Below are 17002 nucleotides of genomic sequence, written 5' to 3'. Positions count from 1 at the left end.
TGTCCCTCACATCCCATATCTGCTCTATCATCAGCCATGTTGGTCTTTCACAACGTAGCCACATGAGCCACTTACCACTATTTCTTCTGCTACCATGCTCTCTCATGTATACCACTGCTACACTACCTAAACGGTGTCCCTGCTTCCACCTTCTCCCCAATTATCTCTTCTCAACCATGTAACCAAAAATGATCCTTTAAAAACTTAAGTAAATTCATGTCAGCCCCCTGTTAAAAAACAAACAAACCCTGGCTCACTCTAGTAGAGTCATAACCCTTGCAATGGCCTAAAAAGTACTACACCATTCGACACTTCTCCCTTTCCCCAACTCTCCATCAGCACCGTTCTGGCCTCTTTACTACTTTTCCTTCTGCACGCTAAGCTCCAGCCACACTGGCCACCTTGGCAAGTTCCCACTGCAGAAACTTTGTATTCCTTTTTTTCCTTTGTCTCACTCTTCTTTCTTTCAAATAATCACAGAATATGCTCACTTCAAGACTTGGCTCAAATGTCACTTTCTTAGTGAGCCTTCCCAAACAAAACTATTTAAAATTGCTCACCTGACCCCATTTCACTTCTTGTTTTCTTTTTTGCCATTGACTTAATGTCTACCATAAAATCACTCAATTTTCTTATCTAATTTATTGTCTGTCTTCTACTAAAATGTAAGTTCCACGAGGGCATAGATTTTTGTTAAGTTTGTTTGTTTCTGTGCCCTCAGTGTCTAGAAGAGTGGCTGGCACATAGCAGCTACTGAATGAACATTTGTTAAATAAATTACTATGAATAAATAAATTTCTAATAGTAAAAACTGCCCTATATTGGAATGAGTCTCCTTTGAAAGTGTTGGGCAGATGTTAAGAAGTATGAAGCAAATAATGGTAAGGTTGTTTTAGAAGAAATTCCTCAAAAGGGAAGAAATTGAAGTAGAAACCTTCCTTAATGAAGGCTCAAGAGAAACTTTAAGTAAAATCAAAGATCACCATCCAATCTATAGAGTAGAACATAGGCACACACAGAAATTCCATGCAAACTGTTGCATTTACACACCTGAAAGGGATTCTAACATAGAAGTCTAGTTCATTTCCAACAAATCTAGTCAGAAAGATCAAATCTCATTTTACTAATTAGGAAACCACAGCTGAACAGTCCTCCCCAAATAAATTGCTTCTTAGCTCCTTAATTTAATAAATGGCACTATCATTCACCCATCCAAATGCTCATGCCAGAAATCAGACAGCCTTCATTAACACTGTCCTGTCATCTTCCACAATAATAACCTGACCAAGTCACACTTTAGGAGCCAACGCCAGGCCCTTGGAGTACCATTCCAGGGTGACTTACCATATAGAGATTGTGGTTGGATTGAGTTGGAATCCCAGTTCCAACATTTCATACTATATGATTGTAATATCTCTACATTTCTATTTCCAGATTTAGCAAATTATAGAAAATAAGGGCCCTCATTGGGGAATAAATGAACCAACGCATATAGTGCCTAGTACTGGACCTGGTTAGACAACACTCACTAATATTATCTATTATTACTCTGTCTGTAGCTCTTGTTTGGCCACCATCTCAGCTATCTCTAAGTGAGAAATACTCAGTTCCACATCCAATTTTCCTGAATTGGATCCCTCACCTACAAAAATCATCGCCCCTATTCCCTACAGAAATACTACCTGTATGTACATCAAGGCTCCTAGTTCTTTCCGGTCTCCCATCACTCCTTCGCCTTCAGCTAGCTTCCCTTCTAAACGAGCGTTTCCAAGGACAGGGCTCCTTCAAGAACTCAGGTAAGCAGCCTCTAAGGTTCATCCAGCAGGTATTTACCGAGCGCTCACACCGGGCTAGATACTGTTCTACAATCAGGGAGTAGAGCAGCCCCCACGACAGAAATCCCTTCCTTCAGCTGACGTTCTAACAGGCGGCTCGCCCCCTTCCCCAGGCCGGACGTTCAAGTACCAGGCACAACACTGAAACACCAGGCAGAAGGGGCAGCGACTTAGACGCACACGAGGACCACCACCCACGAGCCCCGCCGAGCAGGGGTTGCGGCAGCGGTTTGGAAAGTAGGAAGGCGGAGTGTGAGTGTGAGCGCGGGTCGCGCGGGGCTCGGCGGACCCAAGACTCGGGAGGGCAACGGCTGGAGGTTCGGCCCGGGAAAGGCACGGGTCCAGAAGACAGAGGGCAGCTATACCACAAGTCAGAGGCCACGGACTTACCGCTTTTTCAGTGTGGGAGGGAGCCCACCACCCAGCTCCCGCAGCTCCGCACCCCTGGCCAAGGCGCTGGTTTAAATTCCGCAGCCGTTAGCGGTTGCCACCGGAGCCTATCAGCTGCCAAGAAGGCGGTGCAAAAAAGAGCTGCTACCAGGAAGTGGGAGGTGGAAAGGGCGGGACCTCACGAGGGCCGGGGAGGGGGCGTGGCCAGGAATGCCCCGCGGGCCTTGCCTGGGGGACGGGACGAGCAGCGGGTTGATCTTGTGTCCTCGTCATCTGATGCGCTGAAGAAAAAGGATGTCTAAAAGGCTTGACAGCCACCTAAAGTCAGTTGAAAAGTTGTTGTTTTTTATGACACTACTGTGAGACTGCCCGCCCGCATCCTTACAATTTCTTCTGTGTCTTTTCCCTATGATGCCAGCACCGCTACTTTTCACTTAAAAGCTCTCTCCATTTTTCTTTTAACTTTGTGGGGGAAAAGGGGTAATGAAGTTTCGTTGAAAATCATGGATCTCATCAACATTTAAGTTTTATTATTAACGGTCTGTTTTAGCTAAATATACAAGAATGGCATTTTTCATTATACACAAAACATGTATATATGTGATGTGTTACATGTATGTAATACAGGGTATATGTAATGTATGTTCTATGTGTAATACATTACACATGTGTTATATGTATACGTCCTCATTTGTAAAATGGAGGTTAATAATAGCATCCAATAAATTTTTATGATGGTTGCAATCAACAGATTCTTTTGTTCATATACATTAATATTCCTGACTAATTTTGTAGCTTCAACTTCAAAAGCAAAACAAATGGAAAAGGAGGATTCAGAGGTAGGAGGGATTTTAAAAACTATATATATGTGCGTGTATAGTTTGTATCAGAGAAGGAAAACTCTGACTCCAAAAAACCTCCGCTGCCTTGCGGCATACCTCTTCAGGGGAAAGGCTAAGGGAGTAAACCCCGACAGAAAATCCGGAGCCGGAGTCCCTAAGGCGGTTTGACATTGTAGTCAACACCGGCAACTCCTGCGGCGCACCTGAAGCCAAGCTGTATTGACTCCGTCTTTCCCTTGGACCCTTCAGCTGCGAAGAGAGGGGGGGTCTGCTGCATGGGCAACAGCAGACCCTCCATATCACCCTGCCCAGGCTCTGTAGCTTCAGCTTCACTGGAGAGGACACTCCAGCGTCATCGCAAGATGTCGATTCAACACGGGAGGAGACAGATACCGTGTCACTCCCGAGTCGGACTGCACAGCCATTCTCGGCGGTGCAGATAGACTCTTAAGAAGCTACACCATCGTCTCTCGAGACGGACGGCTGCCGACGATAGTTTGTATATATATAGGAGGGGGAACCCCCCCAAAAAACCTTGTATTATCTTGTGGAAGATGTATTATATCTAATGGAGAGTGCTTTGAAGATGACTGATGTTTAAAGGTGTAAAAATAAACGCACAATTTTTTATAAATAAATTTCAGTTTTGGGGGAGATATATATACAGTAGTCCCTTTCTTTATCGCAGCTCACTTATCGCGACGTCACTGTGTCGTGGGATTTTTATATTATTTATCGCAGATTTTTCGCTATATCGTGGGATTTTGCAGTACTGTATACATATGTTGTTAAAGTTATGTAGGTTTAAGAGTGTAGAATATGTTTAAGAACATTAAGTAGCATTTATAAAGTGTGGAAAAGGTTAATAAGGGAGTGGGAAAGGTTAATAAGGGACTGGGAACAGTTTATAAGTGTGTGGGAAGGGTTTATAAAGCCTTAAAATATATATAAATACTAAAATGTAAGGTTCCTACTTCGTGGATTTTCACCTATCGCGGGGGGTTGGGTTTAGAACATAATACCTGCTATAAGTGAGTGAATACTGTATATATTCACTTTATGTTCCAAGAGCATTAGCTTAGTTTCCTTTCATAAGTGTCTTTCATAATTTATACAAAGAATGTGGACAAACTATGCAGAGAATAAAATTTCCTTTCTTTATGCCATTAGACTAAAAATGAAAATAGCTCATTAAATCTAGGTTTTAATAATTGATTATACAATTTTCACAAAGATGGTGCTGAAAGTTATGAAGGAAGCCCCTGCCCCTCCCAAAGCCAAAGCAAAGGCCTTGAAGGCAAAGGAAGTAGTGATGAAAGGCCACAGCCACTAAAAAAGAAGATGCATGCATCACCCACCTTCTCACAGTGGAAGACACTGTGGCTCAAAAAAGTGCCCCCAGGAGAAACAAGCTTGACCGGTATGCCATTAGGTTCCCCTTGGCTATGGAGTCAGCCATGAAGAAGACATAGACATCCATACACTTGTGTTCATTGTGGATGTCAAGGCCAACAAAGCACCAGATCAAAGAGGCTGTGAAGAAGCTCTATAACATTGACGTGGTCAAGGTCAACACCCTGATCAGGTCTGATGGGGAGAAGAAGGCATATGTTGGACTGGCTCTTGGCTATGATGCTTTGAATGTTACCAACAAAATTGGGGTCATCTACACTGAGTCCAGCTGGCTAATTCTAATGATAAAAATTTTATGCTGTAAAAAATAGTAATTTATTATACAGTGATGCAGTCAATTTTATATGTTAGCATTTTGTTCATGTGGGGACATTAGAGAATCACAGCTTTCCATTTTACTTTAGAGAATCCAGAAAAATAAAGCAAAACATGATTCAGAGTTAAACCTTTTAGTCTAATATATTTCAAGATCGGTTTCCAGAGAGATCTGGCTACATGAATCTTGTATAAGTAGAAAAGTATTTTGGGCCAGCTGCTTAAATTGTAGCATGCAGTACAATAAAAACTTTAATAATAATGGTTTTGAATGTGATATACTGATTATAGAAATTTCTGGTTATCTAGTGGTTAACTAGCACTATCTCTTGTTTGCCCAGCCTGACACATTAAATGCTCAATATATGTTATATATATATATATTTTTTAAATGGCTCTGCTATTTAGTGGTTATTTAAATTATCCAGGTCACTTACTCTCTGAGCTTCTGTTTCCTCATTTGTAAAATGGAGGTTAATATCAGATCCAGTATATTTTGATGGTTCTAATCAACAGATCCTTTCGTTCAAATACATTAATACTGCTTTCTTCTCGACTAATTTTGTAGCTACAACTTCAAAAACAAGACAAATAGAAAAATGGAGACAGGGAAGTCAGAGGTAGGAGAGATGTTAAAACTTTTATCAAGACGTGAATACCAACATCTCTTTTTTTGTCTAAGTGCTAATTGTCTTATCTCAGAGCAGTTGAGAAAATTTAATGAACCAACGGATTTTTAAATTATAAAATCTCTTGAAAATGTAAATTCTTATTATACACAACCATAAACTTAAAAAGTATAATTAATTGGGATGAATTTAACCTGATCTCAGGTTGCTTTCAGGTATTTTGCCTCTCGGTATAGTGATAGAGGCTGGAGACCTCGACTAGGAGTGTGAAGATGCAGTTAGTTGTATCTTGAATACACATTATCTATATGTTCTTTGTTGTAAGCTCCTTATCTATAAATAAAACAGTTAAATTAAATGAACTCACAGTTCTGTTGTGAAAATCTCCTGCACAAGGTACTGATTTTGCTTTTCTCCCTTCATTTTCTTTTATTCTTACCCACACTAGTTGTCTGTTCCTCTACCTAAAGGTATATTCCAGTCAATTAAAATTTGATTATCCTGACCCACATTCCCCACACAAATAAAGGGGTAGATGGAAAGAAAGAAGAGGAAGTTTAACTGCCACACAACACAACAGCAAAAACCTTAAGATCTCAACATTATTAAAATAAAAATCATCCAAGAAAAATCATTCCTAAATAGGAGTCAAATAGAAGAGACACTACAAATCAATAAACTAATAAAGTAAAAATAGTGTACTTATTAAACCATCTGATATTATCCCTTGTATTGGTCTGGCAGGTTGATTTTGCACCAGGTAACCCAGGCTGGTAAAAGCAAAAATAGATAATGGGTAGTTTGAAACATTTCTGGAAAGGACAGAGAGATATGGGCTTGAAAACAAGCAGGAACAAGGGGACTTCGGCAGCATACAAGGGCCACCCCACAGTCATGTCACCAATATCGCTTGTGTGTAGAGCAAGAGCAAGGACAGAGCAGACTTTTTCGACACCTTTCGGCAATCCAGTATGGAGTCACTGTCAGCCATGACATTTATGTCACGTGACAATATGTGCAAGACTGAGGTAATGGGGTATAACGGCAACACCCTTGGAAGGGGCCCTGAAAACTCTAAACCACAAGTTTGGACACTCAGATAAGAACTCTCTCTGGATATTGATATGAGTGGGACCACTGCCTGTTGTGGGCTATAAGAACTAAGAGCTCAGACCGTTTGATGCTCCAGTTTGGCTGTTATCATGGGTCATGCTCAGAGTCCAATGGGAATTTCACTCCATCAGATGTGTGCCATCACTGCAGCTGCCTGGCTTGAGACTGACACCCGACTCTCAATCCATAGATGCACCAGTGACCAAAACTTTGTGCCAGTGGCTTGCTCTGCTGCTTCTATGTGTAAGCTCCCCTGGCCTGTGTGTAACCTGTATGTAACTTTATTGGCTTTTTGGGGAGGTATCCACTAGAAAGCCTGGCATTGTGGAAAGACACAAATGTGTGTGAGGTGACTCCTTTTGCTCATGAGAGCCTATGAAGATGCCACTGATCTTGCACAGCCAGCAGAGGCCCTACATGCTGCTGCTGGGACATCATTGCTGTTATCCTTGGGAAAAATGGGCATGACTGTGCTACAGTTCCCACATCCCTGCTGCTTGGCATCACTAGCTCCTTTTGCTAGGCCAGGATCATAGGCTATAAGTCCTAGCTGCAAGAAATCCTGAATGTTCAGCCTGTGTCTGGCTTTTTCAGGATTTCCACATAGACTCAGGAAAGGCATTTTGAGGTGGACAGCCAAAAGGATGACAAAGGTTTATTTCAGTATTTTATGTTACTTTATTATACTAACTATTTTCTTTAATGAAAAAACTTCTTGTTGTGCCAGGTGAAGGATAGGTAATAAATACAATAGCATTAAATAACACTTCTCAAGTGGTAACCACGTGCTAGGCATGCTGTCAGATCCTTTATATATGTATTTTTAATGCTCACAGTGATCCTACATGGTAGATACTATTATTTCCTTTTAACATTTGAGGAAACCAAGGTACAAAAATATTGAAGTAACTTATGTAAAGTTTAGTAAGTCTTACTGCTGGTATTTCAACCCAGGCATTTTGGCCGGGCCTCTTTGAGGTAGTAGAAGAAGTGGCTTTTCATCTGTCACTTCGGTTTTGAGGCATGATGTTTATCATGTAAATTTCCCCATGTTGCCTACTTACTAGCCTCTTCTTTTTCTTCAGTATACATTTTTTGGGGAGTCCCTTTTGCACCAGGCATTATACTAGAAGAGAAGATGGATGAAGCAAACCCTCTTTCCTTGAGGGAAAAGGCAAACAAGCAAACAATTCATTCCCTTTCATTGTGATAAATGGAAACTTGAGATGATTCAAGACTGTTTCCCTGGTCTAGGCAAGGGCAAGGGATTATGTAATAGGGACACCAAGTTTTTTATCTCTGACTCAAGTGTATGATAATGTGTAGGTGAAGCCCCCCATGAGAGGGAAAAAATAATCAAGGATCTTGGTCTAACGTTTGGCTGGCTGGATACCTTTCAGCAGTAGTTTTAATTCCAGTTCCTTCACCTACACTACACTAGTCCACATGCAGGGCTACATTAAGAGACTGGAGTGGGTCCACTTGACAAACTCTATCCTGTGCCTCCATGGGGAATTCCAGAAGGGTTCAAGTATTTCTTTACTCAAGATTTCCAGTGATAAAATCCAAACCATACAAACTGGAGGCTTGGGAGGGCTTGAAAAGTCAGCTGTTGGGCTCACCAGCTTCATTAATGGATTTCCATTTACATCTGCCATCCAACAGCATGGGGCCCTGAAGCCCACATCTCTGGAGTTCTCTCCACGTGGACATTCCCCTGTCTGCTGTCAAGAGATCTCTCAAGAGATATCCATCTGCACTCCTCCTCATAATGTACCCCTTCTCCCTCCTACAATGCACTGCAAATGCAAAGAAACAGCAGTTATGGAAAATAACGAATTCCGCTGTTTAAAGTGTCTTTGGAATATCTAGGTGGAAATGTCAGCAGGCACACAGATGTAAAACAGGGAGCTCAAAGGAGAAGTCTGGATTTGGGAGTAGTGACAACCAGTAATAGAAATCTTGCTGCAGTTGATTAAGTTAAGGAGGGAGAGAGCACAGAGCACAAAGAGGGTAGAAGGTAAAACCCTGGTGAACATCAACAAATGAAAGAAAGATGGAAAGAAAGCAAGAGGAGCAGGGAGAGGTCAAAGGAGACAGGCCCACCACAGAGGCTAAGGGAGGAGCTCATGCAAAGGGGACAGTCCCCCTTGTCTTACACAGCAGGAAGATGTGAGAACAGCTATGGGGCTAATGGTTAGGAAGTCATTCATTTCACAGCAGAGAGGATGCAGAGATGAAAAAAGGTTATTCTTTGAGGGTAAAAGGAGGAGAATGCAGGGTGGATGGAGGGTTTGTATTCTTTTTATAGACTTGGGAGGAAGATAAAGAGGGAGAGTGGATGATGTGGAAAAGAGGAGGGTAGTGGTGGAGCCAAGGTCTATGGCTCTGGAGGTTGAAACCAGGGGCTAAACCATGAGGCAGAAAGACGAGATGAAAAAACAGATGTTGAAGACATAGATGAGTTTGGAAACAAAAGCGCTTTGTAAGTTTTCAAATTCATAGTATCTGTTATTTCATTTAAAACATTTGCTTAAGTTAAAAAAGCCATCTCTACATTAATATTTTTTTGATACTTTCATTTAGTACAAACTAAGCTTAGAGACATTTAGACATGAAACAAAACTTTCTGATCTGTAAACGAAAGGAAATTAGTTTGTGCCTAAAATTCTCAGCTGTTATTATATCCACCACAATAAAAGGTTATGGCCTCTTAAGATAGTTAGTCATAGAAAGAAATATAAAAAGCACTGGTTTCAAAGTGAGTTGCCTGCTAACTAAAACACTGCAGAATTTGAGGGGGAAAAGAAAAATACATTAGATTGCAGGTTTATCTCAAAGTTAAAATTTAGATCATGAATATAAATAAACCCAAACAAACAAGCTCATCAAATCAAATTTTTCTCAGCCAAGGCAGGAACCTGTAAGTACCTAAATACTTATTATAAGAGTTGGTTGTAGAAAACTTTCTATGTTCATCCTTAAAGCCAATACGAAGTACTTTTCTGAAGAAATTTTTTAACTAAAAAAAATCATGTATCTTCTTCATCGCCTTAATTATATTAAGACAACAACAGATATTTTTCTTGAAAGCATATTGGACATTTTTATGTGCAAATAATAAACTATATAAGGGTGGGAGAAATTATTTAGAAAAAAAGATAAACAGCTAATAGGTGCTAGGTCCTATGGGATTACAATGATGGAAGGTTCGTGCTGTCAAAGAATTTTAGAGACTAGTTATCTGACATATGCATTAATAATAATACAAACTGGTTCACGTTTATTGACATGACAGTAGCAGAGGAGAGAGCCATTCGTATCTGGTTGTAGATCCAGGAAGTCAACACAGAGGACAGTTCATGTGACCTAGGGGTTTTGGTGGGCTAAAACCACGGCCCCCTAAAGACACAATGACTTCTTAATTTCTGGAAATAGTGAAAAATTGTAGATATTACTTAATTTTGAAAAAGCATCTTTGAAGATTTTCTATGTTAAGGATTTTGAGATGATATTATCCTGAATTACCCAGGTGGGTCTTGCACATCATCACAAGTGTTCTTATGAGAGAGAAGCAGAGAGAAATTTGGCAACAGACTCACCTGATGAGAAAAATGCAGAAGAGAGAAATGCAGTGACAAGCTCAGGAATGTCAACAGTCACCAAAAGCTGGGAGAAGCAAAACACAGGCTTCCTATAGAGGCTTCAGAGTGAGTGCAGCTAGGCTGACCACTGGCAATTTGATTTGGACTTCTGGCTACCAGAACTGTGAGACAAAAAGTTTCTGCTGTTCTAAGCCACCCAGTTTGTGAGCCTCTGCTACAGCAGCCTCAGGAAACTAACAGGCTTCTTGAAAGATGAGAACTTTAGTGTGCGAAAAGGAGCATATTATTTTGAGAGAAGGGTGGGATAAAGGCAATGAAATGGAAAAAGTGGCAATATTTTCAAACAAACAGTTCAGTTCAGGTATATATAAATATAGAGGGCTAGGTGGGAAAGGAAGGATGGAGCAGTTATTCGCAATGTGGACACAGTAAAGTTTTTGATCAGAAAAGGGACATAATCAGGACTATGCTGAAGGTATATATAGATATATAGATATTAATATAAATATAGATATATATCAGCTTGTGGAAAGTCTTCTGGACTTGCTAGAATAATTAATTGTCTATATAAACTCTACTCAACTCACAACATGGGATTGTATTTACATATTTTTATATATATTTATGGTTTTTATTTTGAAATACATTTACTTAAATTTTTATTATAATACTTTTAAAATATGCTTTATTGATTATGCTCTTACAGTTGTCTCAATTTCTTTTCCCTTTGTTCCCCTCCACCCAGTGAACCCCTTTCCTCTAGTTGTCCCCCCCAATTAGTCCATGCTCATTGGTTGTGCATATAGTTCTTCTCAACATCTTCCTATCTACTCCACTCCCTCCTACTATGCTTCTTAATTCCTGTACCATCTCCCTCTCTTACCCCTCTCTGCTGACCTCCCCCCAAAATATTCCCCATACCTATCATTCTTTTCCCACTCTCGTTGCCTACTTAGTCTGCCTTTGTTTCAATTCCCTAGCTTCTGTAGTTGGTAGTTGTGATACAATTTTCATTTTAATATTCGTAATTTTGATCCTCTTTCTCCTAAACAAGTCCCTTTAACATTTCATATAACAGTGGTTTGGATCTGATGAACTCCTTCAGTTTTACTTTGTCCTGGAAGCACTTTCTCTGCCCTTCTATTCTGAATGACAGCTTCGCTGAATAGAGTAATTGTAGTTGTAGGTTTCTGCTTTTCATTACTTTGAATATTTCTTGCCAGTCCCTTCTTGCCTACAGAGTTTTTTTTTGAGAAATCAGCTGATAGTCTTATTGGGACCCTTTTGTATGTAATTTCCTTCTTCCCTCTTGCTGCTTTTAAGATTCTCTCTTTATTCTTAACTTCTGACATTTTGACTAGAATTTGTCTTGGTGTGGTTCTCCCTGGGTCCAGTTTTTTTTTGAACTCTCTGTGCTTCCTGGACCTGTAAGTTTATTTCCTTCCCCAAGTTCGGGAAGTTCTGCTTCATTATTTTTTCACATAATTTTTAAATTTCTAGATCTTCTTCTTCACCTTCTGGCAACCCTATGATTCGGATGTTGGCCCACTTATAGCTGTCCCATAGGTTTCTGAGCCTCTCCTCATTTTCCTCACTTCTCGTTTCCTCTTTCTGCACTGGTTGACTGTTTGTTCCTTCCCTATGTTCCGATTTGTTGATTTGATCCCTGGTTTTCTTTCCCTCACCACTAGTTTCATATATGTTTTTATTCATTTCAGCAGGACTAGCCTTCATTTCTTCCCTGTCTTGCTTAAGATCTGCTGTTAGGTCTGTAAGCATTTGTATAACCAAAGCTCTAAACTGAGCCTCAGAAAGATTTCCTATCTGCTGAGCTGTTAGATTAGATATTTGCTGTCTGGTCAGCTGCATGATTGAGATCTCTATCATGATCTGTGCCATTCTGACAGTTTTGTGTTTACCTTTACTTCCTGGGCGGGGCAGCCACACCTCCTACACTATAGGGGGCGGAGCCCTGTGCATTCATCACTACCAGGCAGCCCTTCTCACCACACTGTGGCGTTTTGTGTGGGGGCGGGGGTCCAAGATGAATTCCTGCCCTTTACTCTCCGCTGAGAGACCAGGAGCCTCCTCCTCCGTCCCCATGCCCTCCAGCCCTCACAGTCTGAGGCAGTGGGGATCTGCCTTTCCCAGCATTGGAATCGCTAGCTGACGGGTCTTGTCTGCAGCCTGGGGTCCTCCTTGGGCGCTTCTTGTCTCCCCTTAAATATGGGTGTCTGTGCTTACCACCATCCTGCCACTGTTGCCGCAGCTGCCACTGCACCCCTCCTATCCGTCCGGACGAGCACCACTTGTTTATAACTTCATACGATGGACTTCCATGTAGCTTTATTTTCTGGAACTTCTGGTTATTTCTGGTTTTGCGGTAGTTGTATTCCTTCTTAGTTGTGGAGGGTGACGGAGCATGTCAGTCTAGGCCTCCATCTTCTCCAGAAGTCTGTAATACTTTTTTAATGCTTTATTACCATTTGAGAGAGAAAAAGAAGAAGAGGAAGAAGAAGAAGAAGAAGAAGAAGAAGAAGAAGAAGAAGAAGAAGAAGAAGAAGAAGAAAGAAGAAGAGAGAGAGAGAAAGAGAAAGAGACACATTAACATGATAGAGAAACATTGATTTGTAGCCTCCTGCACGTGCCCCGGCTAGGGATAGAACCCAAAACCTAGCCATGTGCCCTGACTGGGAATCCCATTAACAGCTTTTCGGTGTGTGGGATGATGTTCCCATCAACTGAGCCACACTGGCTAGGGCTTATTATAATACTTTTTATTTTGACAATTTCAGACTTTATAGACCCCTTTAAACTGAAAAAGTTACAGAGTCTTTTTGTCTTTCATGATCTCGACATTTTTTAAGCATATAGGCCAACTAAATTACAATGCCCCTTAACTCGGGATTGCCTGACATTTCTTCAGCATTATATTCAGGTTTTTATTTTGGGCAAAAGTACTATGGAAGTGATGTTGCGTTATTTTCAATATATCATATCAGGAGCATATACTATTGGTTTGTAGCATTACTGGGGATATCAATTTTGACCACTTGATTAAGGTGGTGTCGGACAGGTTTCTTCACTGTAGAATTACTACTATTTTCTTTATAATTAATAAAAATCTTGTGGGGAGGATATGCTGAGTGTATGTAACTATTCTGCTACTAATCAAAATTATCACTCACTAGTGATAATTAACATCTATTGATGTATCTTGCCTGAGTCAACTATTTCTGTGATAGTTACCAAATGGTGATCTTTCTAATTTATCATTTGTTTTGCACTTATTGATTGATAAGAACTTTCTTGCCCCCATCTATCTATTTACCTACCTATCTATAGTATGAACTTATCTATCAATATCTATCATCATCTATCAGTATTTATTAGTATGGATTTATTTTATTCAATAGATTATAATCTATTACTATCATAATTAATATTGATGAGCAAATTGTCACATATTTGATGAGTGGTAGCCCCTTCAAGTTTATCCCTGTGTCCCTTTGATAGTTCCCATTATCCATTGAATACTTACTTTCTGAAGCAGCAGGATATTTATGGCTCATTTTATACTTTCTCAGCCACAGTCCTGGAACCAGACAATCAGCCATTTCACCATGAAGCTCTGGCTTCTTTTACTGGAATATATGGGGGAATGGATTTAGAAGCAAAAATCTGGGCACTTGGTGTACCCATTGCTACTGGGGTGTCATTAGTTCTAGGCTCTTTCAGGGGACAGAGCTAGAAAATCTATGTACATTTATATATACATGCATGCATGAATATAAACATTATATTTGTATATCTATCTGCCTATTATCTATCTATCTATATATCTATCTATCAATCTATCTATCATCATTTACCTATTTTTAGAACCCATGTATTCACACCAACACTTATAATTCAAAACAAAAACCATAGGGTTCATTCTAGCATTTTCCTTTTCAATGTACGTAATTGCTTCTTCAACTGTGAGAAATTTGATTTCTCTTATTTATACTATATTTAGTTTTTGATCAGTCTTCTTGTTCAGTCACAGAAAGTAATGTGGAGGTAAAAAAAATCAAATAAACAGAGACAGAGTAACAGGAGAAAATCAAGTTTTAATACATGTGCATTGGGAATCCACATAGTAAAAAAATATCCATGAAAATTCCAAAGGCTGTGAGCCAACATTGGGTATGTAAGATATTTTTGGACATAGGAAAAAGTTGGGAGAATGGAGTATTAGATTTCATAAGTGAAGGGGACACTATAAGGAAAAGAGTAATACACATGGCAGGAAAATTCTTGCTAGGCAACTCAGAAACAGTGGCTTATTAGGGGATATCTAGCTAACAAGCTTGGAGTCTTCATTGCTAGAGCAAAAATTCTTAAACTCCCTTCCCAAAGCAGGCTTCTCTGTCTGAATCTCTTGGACAGGAAAGTGGGGAGCGTCTAAGTCATTAAGTTTGTTTCTTAATAAACAGATTGAAATCAATACCCCCAAAAAGCAGCTTCAAGGTGGCAAAATTTTGGTTCCCTTCAATAACATCAGAATTTCTAACCCATAACTCTGTGAAAACTTGACAAACTAGAGTTGAATATTTGTTTACTATTATTTTAAAAAAATCTTGCTGAAGGGCATGTAGTCAAATACTGTGAGCTAAAGTTATAGGGACTCAATAGTTTCCCCTCCATTCTTCAGTGTGACTTTATTATTCATCTAAATTATGGTTAGGTTTACTTAGATCTGTTTGTATGTAATTTTTGAGTTTTTCTCTACCTTTATATACATGTAGCCCTGGCTGGTTTGGCTCAGTGGATTGAGCGTCAGCCTGCGAGCTAAGTGTCGCTGGTTCGATCTTCCAGTCAGGGCACATCAGAGAAGGAAAACTCTGACTCCAAAAAACCTCCGCTGCCTTGCGGCATACCTCTTTAGGGGAAAGGCTAGGGGAGTAAACCCCGACAGAAAATCCGGAGCCGGAGTCCCTAAGGCGGTTTGACGTTGTAGTCAACACAGGCAACTCCTGCGGCGCACATGAAGCCAAGCTGTATTGACTCCGCCTTTCCCTTGGACCCTTCAGCTGCGAAGAGAGGGGGGGTCTGCTGCATGGGCAACAGCAGACCCTCCATATCACCCCGCCCAGGCTCTTTAGCTTCAGCTTCACTGGAGAGGACACTCCAGCGTCATCGCAAGATGTCGATTCAACACGGGAGGAGACAGATACCATGTCACTCCCGAGTCGGACTGCACAGCCATTCTCGGCGGTGCAGATAGACTCTTAAGAAGCTACACCATCGTCTCTCGAGACGGACGGCTGCCGACGATATACATGTATATTTATACCGACATTTTATTATGTGAAACAGTAACTATTATAGTTTCAAAAGTCAGAAATTTATAAATGGGTGTATTCAAAAGCACCACACCTCTTTTCCTTTCTTCTATTCCTTTCCCACCCCTGATTCCTTAACCACTTGTATTAGTTTCCTATTGCTGCTGTAACAAATTCCCACGGAGTTTGTAGTTTAAAACAACAGAAATTTATTCTCTGGTAGTTCTGAAGGTCAGAATTCTGAAATGACTCCTATGGCGCTAAAATCAACCTGTTAGCAGGGATTTGCTCCCTCTGGAAGCTTTAGGGAACAATCTGTTTCCTTGCCTTTTCCAGTGTCCAGAGCAGCATTCCTTACATTCTTCAGTTCTCATTATTTCCTTCATATTTAAAAGCAGCAGCATAGCATTTTTTGATTTGGCTTCTGTCTGTTTCCATTTCATGGCCTTCTTTACCTGTAGTCAATTCTCCCTCTGCCTGCCTCTTATAAGGATATTTGTGATTCCATTTAGGACCTTCCTGATAATCCCAGATAATCTCTCCATCTCAGGATACTAAATTTAATGATATCTACAAAGACCCTTTTTCCATACAAGGTAACACGCATAACTTCCTGAGATTAGGACCTGGATGGCTATTTATTCAGCCAACTCTAGGTAATTAATTTCAGTAGTTTCTTGTTTATGCTTCCTGTTTCTATTTGCATGAATGGTTACATACATGTATGTTTTCTCATTTTTCACCCTTTCTTATACAAAAAGTGACATACTATTAAAGCTTTTGCAATTGGTCTTTTTCATTTAAAAAATATCCTAGAAATCACTTCACATTTGTTCATAGAAAATGACCTCATATTACTCCATTGTATATATGTGTCACAGTTTATTTACATACTCTCCTATACATAGAAATTTATTTTTTCCTGATATTTTGCAATTACAAACAATTATACTATGACTATCTTTGTCATACTTTTGGAGGTCTATTATCAGAGTAGATTTAATTTGCATTTCACTTACAATGAGTGAACTTAAATATCTTTTCATTTTTTTGAGAAATAAATGAGAAGTGTGTGTGTGTGTATGTGTGCGTGTGTAGAGGGGAAATTGTTACCTGGTTAGTAATTTGTCTATTTATTGTTGTTCAAAGTGTTTTAAAACATAGTCAAATTTCATCATTTTTATTTATTGCATTTGAATTTTGATTCATAGTTAGAAAATCTTTTCCTACATCAGGCTAAAAAGAAAAATCACACATATTTCATTCCTTCTACACTTTATATGGTTTCATCTTTGACATTTGTATCTGTGGTCCATTTGGAGTTTATTCATGATTATAGTGTAAAACTTGGGTCTCATTTTGTCTTTCTCGAAATGGCAAACCAGTTGTCCTACCAATATGAATTAAATTGCTCATTTGTTCTCAAGTAATTCGAGATACCATGTTTATTACATATCAAATTTCCATATGTATTTGTATCTATTTCTGGACTTTCTATTTTATTTCCCTTGTCTATTAGTCGGGTAGTCCACT

At 39.8% G+C, this 17002-nt stretch overlaps 1 protein-coding gene across 2 annotated transcripts in view; it reads right to left on the bottom strand.

Annotated features, from left to right (window-relative positions):
• The window catches only part of SGO2 (shugoshin 2), a 34976-nt gene extending 32663 nt beyond the window's left edge, over positions 1 to 2313 (bottom strand). For both annotated transcript variants that reach the window (XM_090268357.1, XM_090268358.1), the window contains exon 1: positions 2226 to 2313. The gene's annotated coding sequence lies outside the window, so the exon portion shown is untranslated. The remainder of the gene's footprint in view (positions 1 to 2225) is intronic.
• Between the last annotated feature and the right edge of the window lie 14689 nt (positions 2314 to 17002).

The sequence above is a fragment of the Furipterus horrens genome, unplaced genomic scaffold, assembly GCF_987537825.1.
Source record: "Furipterus horrens unplaced genomic scaffold, mFurHor1.1.pri manual_scaffold_1, whole genome shotgun sequence".
Taxonomy (NCBI): domain Eukaryota; kingdom Metazoa; phylum Chordata; class Mammalia; order Chiroptera; family Furipteridae; genus Furipterus; species Furipterus horrens.
This window is presented reverse-complemented; position numbering and strand designations above follow the sequence as displayed.